This window comes from Chlorocebus sabaeus, chromosome 1, assembly GCF_047675955.1.
Source record: "Chlorocebus sabaeus isolate Y175 chromosome 1, mChlSab1.0.hap1, whole genome shotgun sequence".
In the NCBI taxonomy this organism is placed as follows: domain Eukaryota; kingdom Metazoa; phylum Chordata; class Mammalia; order Primates; family Cercopithecidae; genus Chlorocebus; species Chlorocebus sabaeus.
This window is the reverse complement of record NC_132904.1, coordinates 12,202,122-12,210,140: the sequence shown is the minus strand read 5'-3', so window position 1 is coordinate 12,210,140 and position 8,019 is coordinate 12,202,122. Positions and strand designations below refer to the sequence as shown.

The window sequence follows — 8,019 nt, the reverse complement described above, 5'->3', positions numbered from 1 at the left end:
GCTGCAGAGCTCCTGGGATGGCCCTTGGCCAGCCGGGCAGGAAGGGGAGGGTCTGTGGGCTCCTCACTAGCTCTACAGCTGCAGGTGAGTTGCTTAACCTCCCCAGACTTTACGCCTCATCTATAATGTGCCTCATCTATAATTTTTTTTTTTTTGAGACGGAGTCTTGCTCTGTTGCCCAGGCTGTAGTGCAGTGGCACAATCTCGGCTCACTGCAACCTCCACCTCCTGGGTTCAAGCGATTCTCCTGCCTCAGCCTCCCAAGTAGCTGGGATGACAGGCATCTGCCACCGTGCCCAGCTCATTTTTGTATTTTTAGTAGAGACAGGGTTTCCCCATGTTGGCCAGGCTGGTCTCGAATTCCTGACCTCAGGTGATCCACCTGCCTCAGACTCCCAAAGTGCTGGGATTACAGGCGTAAGCCACGGTGCCTGGCTTACAATGGCTTCTTGTACGGCTGAGAGCCTTCAGAGCGTCACATATCTAAAGTGCCTAGCACCCAGTTCACATTATCACATGGGCTGGCCAAATCTAAGAGAGGCAATTTACACCTGGCTCCTGTGAGGGACAGGTGAATTACACAGTATATGGGAAGAATATGCAGTGCCAGCTACACAGTAAGCTGTGTGTCAGTAACAGGTATTATCATTATTAGGAACAGGGACAGCTACATACTTTGCAGAGCCCAGTGCAAAATGAACTTGCGGGGCCCTTGCTCACACATCATGAAGAATTTCAAGGTGGCGACAGCAGAGCATTAAATCAAGCTCGAGCCCTTTGGAGTGTAGGGCCCTCGCAGCTGCAAAGGCTACACAACCATGAGGCTGGCTGTGATTGGGACACAGGACACCAGAATCTTTTTTTTTTGAGATGGAGTCTCGCACTGTCACCCAGATTGGAGTGCAGTGGAGTGATCTCGGCTCACTGCAAGCTCCGCCTCCCAGGTTCATGCCATTCTTCTGCCTCAGCCTCCCGAGTAGCTGGGACTACAGGCACCCGTCACCACGCCCGGCTAATTGTTTTTTGTATTTTTAGTAGAGTCGGGGTTTCACCACGTTAGCCAGCCAGGATGGTCTTGATCTCCTGACCTCATGATCCACCCGCCTTGGCCTCCCAATGTGTTGAGATTACAGGCATGAGCCACCGTGCCCGGCCCAGACTCTTTATAATGGGCTCAGCTGTCTGTCCTTGGGAGGGTTGCTTGTCTGCTCAATGCTGGCAATGAGTGAGGCTTTGGGTTCCATGCCTCCCCTGGTCTCCAGATTATTCTGGGAGAGCCCCTTATTACCTAGGAACTCCTAATAGCTGCTGCTCAGCCCAGCCCCAGATACATCTGTCTGGAATAAGAGAACAGGATCCTTGAGTATGAGAGCAGAAGACCCTTTGAGATCATCCCCTTCCCACCCCAAAATGGGGAGGACCTGCCAAGAACATGTGGGCCCCAGTGATGGGGCCGGACGAAGACCCAGCCTCTGACTCCCAGCCTGGAAGCCCCATCTGGAAGAAGCAGCTCAGGCCTCATGAGGACGCCAGGGGTCCATGGCAGGAGGAGGCTGTGCTGGGGAGGAGGGGTGTGGGGAGGACGGTGCCACACCTGTCAGCCTGGGCTGTCCCTGCAGGAGTGGAGGGAGGAGTTTTTGTTCTCTTGGCTTCTCTGTGTTTTTTTGCAGTGGCACAAATTGCTTTTGTAATAACAGGAAAAAACGATCCACGGACCTTCATTTAAGAAAAAGCACAGCGTTCTCATGGGAACCAAGAAGACAAGGCCTTAATGCAAAGTATATTCTGAGAGAAGAAAACAAGAAGAACAGAGACGATTGGATTACAGCAATTGCTCTTATAACTCCTCCCCGCCCACCCCCTCGATGAGAAGCTGGTTTGAAGAACTGAGTATCAAATCCCTGCTGAGCTCTGAGGTTCCAGGTGTGGATGGGGTGTGGGGCCCACATATGTGTCAGTGTGCGTGGGTGTGACTATGTGAGCAACTGGGTGTGTGAGATTCAGGCCCAGTCGGCTTGTCCAGAAGCCAGGCCTGAGATGCCCTGGGGGTGCTAACAGGAGTAGAGAGACCCCAAAAGAACACAGGCTTTGAAACGAGGCAGAATTGAGTTGGAGTCCCAACCCTACCAACCCCACCTCTCTTCACTCCCCAGGCAGCATAGAAAACAACGCCTGCCTCTCTCCAGGCGTCCTCGTGGAAGTGACATAGTCTTTAAATCCTGCGCGGCAATCCCTGACGCACTGCGGTGATGCCTAGGGAGGACAAGGCAGCCTGGAAACCCAACCACTTCCTTAAGATCATCCAACTATTAGATGATTATCCGAAATGTTTCACCGTGGGAGCAGACAATGTGGGCTCCAGGCAGACGCAGCAGATCCGCATGTCCCTCCGTGGGAAGGCCGTGGTGCTGATGGGCAAGAACGCCATGATGCGCAAGGCCATCCGAGGGCACCTGGAAAACAGCCCAGCTCTGGAGAAACTGCTGCCTCGTTTCCAGGGGAAAGTGGGCTTTGCGTTCACCGAGGAGGACCTCACTGAGATCACGGACATGCTACTGGCCAGTAAGGTGCCAGCTGCCACCCATGCTGGTGCCGTTACCCCATGTGAAGTCACTGTGCCAGCCCAGAATACTGGTCTGGGGCCCGAGAAAACCTCCTTTTTCCAGGCTTTAGGTATCACCACTAAAATCTCCAGGGGCACCATTGAAATCCTGAGTGATATGCAGCTGATCAAGACGGGAGACAAAGTGGGAGCCAGTGAAGCTAAGCTGCTGACCATGCTCAACATCTCCCCCTTCTCCTTTGGGCTGGTCATCCAGCAGGTGTTCGACAATGGCAGTATCTACAACCCTGAAGTGCTTGACGTCACAGAGGAAACCACATTCTCGCTTCCTGGAGTGTGTCTGCAATATTACCAGTGTTTGTCTGCAGATCGGGTACCCAACTGTTGCATCAGTGCCCCATTCTATCATCAACGGGTACAAAGGAGTCCTGGCCTTGTCTGTGGAGACTGATGACACCTTCCTGCTTGCTGAAAAGGTCAAGGCCTTCTTGGCTGATCCATCTGCCTTTGTGGCTGCTCCCCCTGTGGCCGCTGCCACCACGGCTGCTCCTGCTGCTGCTGCTGCAGCCCCAGCTAAGGTTGAAGCCAAGGAAGAGTCGGAGGAGTTGGATGAGGATATGGGATTTGGTCTCTTCGACTAATCACCAAAAAGCAACCACCTTAGCCAGCTTTATTTGCAAAACAAGGAAATAAAGGCTTATTTAAAAAAAAAAAAGAAAGAAAGAAAAGAAAAATAAAATCAACACCTGCTTCCACGGTTGTGGCAGTGGGGTTTAAAGAAAAGGAGCAGGCAGAAAGAGCACACGGTAGTGAAGCACACCCTCAGCCTCTTAAAGGCCACGACAGCCTCAGAGCAGGCAGGAGGAGCACACAGCAGGTGTTCAGCCAGTGTGAAGCCCCCAGCCCCTGACAGGCCACGACAGCCTCAGAGCAGGCAGAAGGAGCACACAGTAGGTGTTCAGCCCTTATGAAGCAGGCCCCCAGCCCCTGACAGGCTATGACAGCCTGAGGCAGGACCTCACGGTGATCTGTAACCTGACCCCAGAGGAGGACAGCAGGGAGGACGAATGGCACCCCGGGAGGCCAGAGCCTGGCGTCCCACCCTGTTACCCTCGTGCCCAGTGTCCAGGGGCTGCGAGTTAGCCATGGCCTGCCGCGGAGCCTTAGGAGAGACCCTCCAGCCATTCGGTGGAGCGTGGAGACCCCTCGTGGCCACACGGATGACTGCAGCTGCAGCGCGTGACCTCTCGCCAGCAGCGGAGCTGCTCTACAGCCCTGGCAGAGCTCCGCGAACATTGCTTGAGCTCCTTTTTATTTTATTTTTATTTTTTGAGACAGGATGTCACTCTCGCCCAGGCTGGAGTGCAGTGGCACAGTCTCAGCTCAACACAACCTCTGCCTCCAGAGTTCAAGCGATTCTCCTGCCTCAGTCTCCTGAGTAGCTGGGATTACAGATGTGCGCCACAACGCCCGGCTAATTTTTGTATTTTTAGTAGAGACGGGTTTTCGCCATGTTGGGCCAGGCTGGTCTCAAACTCCTGGCCTCAAGTGATCCACCCGCCTCGGCCTCCCAAAGTGCTGGGATTACAGGCGTGAGCCACCGCACTCGGCTGCTTGAGCTCCTTTTAAGGTGCCAGGGTTTATGCTTGGTGTTATGGACAAAGAAAGGAAGTGATTCCCACCCCAGAGAAGCTACCACCGGGAGAGTTAGAGAGGCTGGGCCGCCCTATTCCTACCTCCCACCCCTGTATACATCCATATAGAAGAGGACTCAGGGTTCAATCAGGGGACCTAGAGCAAGACACCCATTTTCCCATGCCTTGCTCCCTGTATCGGCCTTATGGAGGTGGTACCCTGTAGAGTACCTGGAATAGTCAAAAGCTCAAAAATTCTTATGATTATTGAAGGTATAAAAGGACAGGTAAATTGAAGCCAAGTGCAGTGGCTTATACCTGCAATCCCAGCACTTTGGGAGGCCAAGGTAGGAGGATGGATTGATTCCAGGAGTTCAAGACCAGCCTGGGCAACATAGTGAGACCCCCATCTCTACAAAAAATTAAAAAATTAGCTGGGTGTGGTGGCACTCACCTGTAGGAGGCTGAGGCGGTAGAATTGCCCGAGCCCAGGAGTTCTGAGGCTACAGTGAGCTAGGATCCTGTCACTGAACTCCAGCCTGGGTGACAGAGTGACGCCCTCTCTCAAAAAGATGGTGGGGGCAGGTAAATTGGGTCAGAGTCATACTCCCTTACTCCCCTCCAAGCAGTAGAAATTGCTAATAAAATGCTTAAAACAAGGCTTATGATGTGCCAGACAGTAGGAGAAGCCCTCTGCATGTGGTGCCTCATCTGATCCCCGAGGAGCAGGTACTATTCGCCTGGATGAGGAAGCTGATGCCCAGAGAGGTTTAGGCAATTAGGTTAAAGTGATAGATTTGGAATTTGAACCCAGGCCCACGTGGTTCCAGAGCCCAAGCTTTGGTGCACAAAGCAATGAGTCTGCCTAGCAGTGTCAGAGGTGTTGGAACCAGAGCGACTCCATCTTGAATAGGGGCTGTGTAAATGAGGCTGAGACTCACTGGGCTTCATTCCCAGGAGGTGAGGCGTTCTTAGTCATAGGATGAGCTAGGTCGGCACACGGCACAGGTCACAAAGACCTTGCCGATAAAACAAGAGGCAGTAAAGCAGCCAGCCAAATCCCACCAAAACCAAGATGGCGATGAAAGTGACCTCTGGTCATCCTCATTGCTCGCTATATGCTAATTATAATGCATTAGCATACTAAAAGACACTCCCACCAGTGCCATCACAGTTTACAAATGCCATGGCAACATCAGGAAGTTACCCTATATGGTCTAAAAGTGGGAGGAACCCTCAGTTCCAGGAATTGCCCACCCCTTTCCGGGAAAACTCATGAATAACCCACTCTTGTTTAGCATATAAGCAAGAAATAACTGAAAAAATAGCTAACCAGCAGCCCTCAGGACTGCTCTGCCTATGGAGTAACCATACTTTATTTGCTTACTTTCTTAATAAACTTGCCTTCACTTTACCGTATGAACTCACCCCGAATTCTTTCTTGCACGAGGCCCAAAAATCCTTTCTTGGGGTCTGGATCAGGACCCCTTTCCAGTAACAATAGGGCCGCCCATGACTTACTAAGCAAATGCACTCACCTCTCTGGGCCTTGGGGTCCTCCCCATTCAGGCCAGATATTTAGTTTCATTTGTTTTGTTGTTGTTGTTTTAAGACCATGCGGGGGCTAGCTCCCAGCCCTGGATGCCCTTTGAATTCACTAAGTTTACTTGGTCTGGGTGCATCCTGGAAACTGAGATTTTTTAAAGCTTCACAGGTGGTTTTAATGAGCAGCAAGGTTTGCAAAGGGCCTTGCAGGCCATAGTACAGAGATTAAACTTGATTCTGCTGGGTGACAAACCAGTGGTGGCTCCTCACGTCCCCCCAACCCTAGGTCTACTCAGTTGCCTTTTGCTATTTATTTATTAGATAAAATTGACCCCTTGGAAGTAAATAATTCAGTGGGAGGTTAGTATATTCACAAGGTTGTACAACCATTACCATCAGATTCCAGAATATTCCATCCTCCCATAAAGAAACCCTGTAGTGGCCAGGCACGGTGGCTCACGCCTGTAATCCCAGCACGTTGGGAGACCGAGGCTGGTGGATCATGAGGTCAGGAGATTGAGACCATCCTGGCTAACATGGAGAAACCCCATCTCTACTAAAAATTAGCCGGGTGTGATGGCACGCACCTGTAATCCCAGCTACTCAGGAGGCTGAGGCAGGAGAATCTCTTGAACCCGGGAGGTGGAGGTTGCGGTGAGCCGAGATGACGCCACTGCACTCCAGCCTGGGTGACAGAGTGGGGCGCCATCTCAAACAAAATAAAAAAGGAAGAAGAAGAAGAAAAAAGAAAAAAAAGAAAAAAAAAAAGCAACCCTGTAATGATGAGCAGTCACTGCCCATTTCCCCTCCACCTAGCCCTTGGCAACCCTAACCTACTTTCTATCTCTACGTATTCGCCTATTGTGGGCATTTCATATAAATGGAATCATACAAGATCTGGTCTTTTTGTGTTTCATTTTTGCTCTTTTGTATTCTTCCACTTGGCATAATATTGTCAAACTTCATCTATGTCATAGTATGCATCAGGACTTCATTCCTGTTTACTGCTGAATAATATTCCATTGTATGGCTGGACCACATGTGTAAAATCCATTCATTGGTAGACTGATGGCTTTAAGGCTCTGGCCTTCTCTTAGACAAGAGAAGTGACCCAGTTGACACAGGTGGTAGGGCTGAGAGAGGCACCAGAAAGCCCAGACCCTGCCTCTCGAGCCTGCAGGAAGGAAGGCAAATCCAGAGGAAAAGGGGTGTGAAAACCAACTCCAGGGAGTTCCAAAGGAGCACATCAAGGTAGAACCTGAGCAGCCATGAGGGACGGGCCACACTTGTCCCCTCACCTCCCTCAGCAGAGGTAAACAAGGGATCGGGATAAAGCTATATCCACCAGGCTGCATCATCGAAGTATTGCCGAAAACAGAGAAATAACCTAAATGTCTAGCGACAAGGAATTTATCCAACAAACTATGGCGTATCCATCCAAGGAAATACCAGGCAGTCAAAAATGATGCAGCATCGGCTAACATTTATTGTGTGTGTGTGGGGGGTAGATGGGTGTATGTGTGGGTGGATGGGGTGTGTGTGTGTGTGTGTGTGTGTGTGTGTGTGTGTGTGTGTGTTTAGATGGAGTCTTGCTCTTTTACCCAGGCTGGAGTGCATGGTGCAATCTTGGCTCACTGCAACCTCTGCTTCCTGGGTTCAAGCGATTTTCCTGCCTCAGCCTCCACAGTATATGAGATTACAGGCGCCCACCACTACGCCTGGCGAATTTTTGTATTTTTAGTGGAGATGGGGTTTCACCATGTTGGCCAGGCTGATCTCAAACTCCTGATCTCAGGTGATCTACCTACCTGGGCCTCCCAAAGTGCTGGGATTACAGGTGTGGGCCACCGCGCCCGGCCACATTTATAGTGTTTACTGTGCCAAGCTCTGTTTGCTCGTTTCATGTGTCCTGATGCACTCAACTCTCACAATAATTCTACAGGTAGGTGCTTTTATGATCCTCATTTCACAAAGAAGAAATTGAAGCCTGGAATACTTACATAATTTGCCCAACATTGCACAGATAGACAGCAATGGAGCCGAGATTTGAACCCGGGTCCATTTGCTTAATTAATATCTCTGTTCCGTTGTCGCTCTGAAGGTATAATAAAAAAATATTTACTGACATGAGACAACGCTGTTCACAAAATATTGGTGGAGTGAATAAATCGGGTTCTGGAACAGTATGCAGGGTATGAATCAAGACTTGAGGGAAATATGCCAGATTGCAAATCTGGGAGGTCTCCACACATTCTGATTCTGAGTAATTTTTACTTT

The 8,019-nt window shown here is 50.6% G+C and overlaps 1 pseudogene; it reads left to right on the top strand.

Annotated features, from left to right (window-relative positions):
* Positions 1 to 1,580: 1,580 nt before the first annotated feature.
* On the top strand, positions 1,581 to 3,285 carry LOC103234278 (large ribosomal subunit protein uL10 pseudogene; annotated as a pseudogene).
* Positions 3,286 to 8,019: the final 4,734 nt, after the last annotated feature.